Here is a 366-nt window from a genome sequence, read left to right on the forward strand (position 1 = left end):
TTGCTGTTGCTGCTGTTGTTGTTGCTGCTGTTGCTGTTGCTGCTGTTGTTGTTGCTGTTTCTGCCGTTGTTGTTGCTGTTGCTGTTGTTGCTGTTGCTGCCGTTGTTGTTGCTGCTGTTTCTGCGGTTACTATTGCTGCTGCTACAGTTTCTGCTGCTGTTGCTGCTGTTGCTGCTGCTGTTGCTGCTATTGCTGCTGCTGTATGTGTCGCGTGGGTATTTGTCTCTCTGCGTCTCCGCTGCATTGCTCTTACATGCATCTCCCTCTCCACTTGTCTCTGCTGCTTGCTGCTGCTGGCTGCTGCTTGCTGCTGCTTGCTGCTGCTTGCTGCTGCTTGCTGCTGCTTGCTGCTGCTTGCTGCTGCTT

At 53.0% G+C, this 366-nt stretch overlaps 1 protein-coding gene across 1 annotated transcript in view; it reads left to right on the forward strand.

Annotated features, from left to right (window-relative positions):
* Positions 1–366, forward strand: part of EMH_0085940 (uncharacterized protein) — a gene marked incomplete at both ends in the record, with an annotated part of 2,489 nt that overhangs the window by 1,605 nt on the left and 518 nt on the right. The gene's annotated exons all lie outside the window — the stretch shown is intronic.

This window comes from Eimeria mitis, genomic scaffold, assembly GCF_000499745.2.
Source record: "Eimeria mitis Houghton genomic scaffold, Emh_scaff6100, whole genome shotgun sequence".
In the NCBI taxonomy this organism is placed as follows: Eukaryota; Apicomplexa; class Conoidasida; order Eucoccidiorida; family Eimeriidae; genus Eimeria; species Eimeria mitis.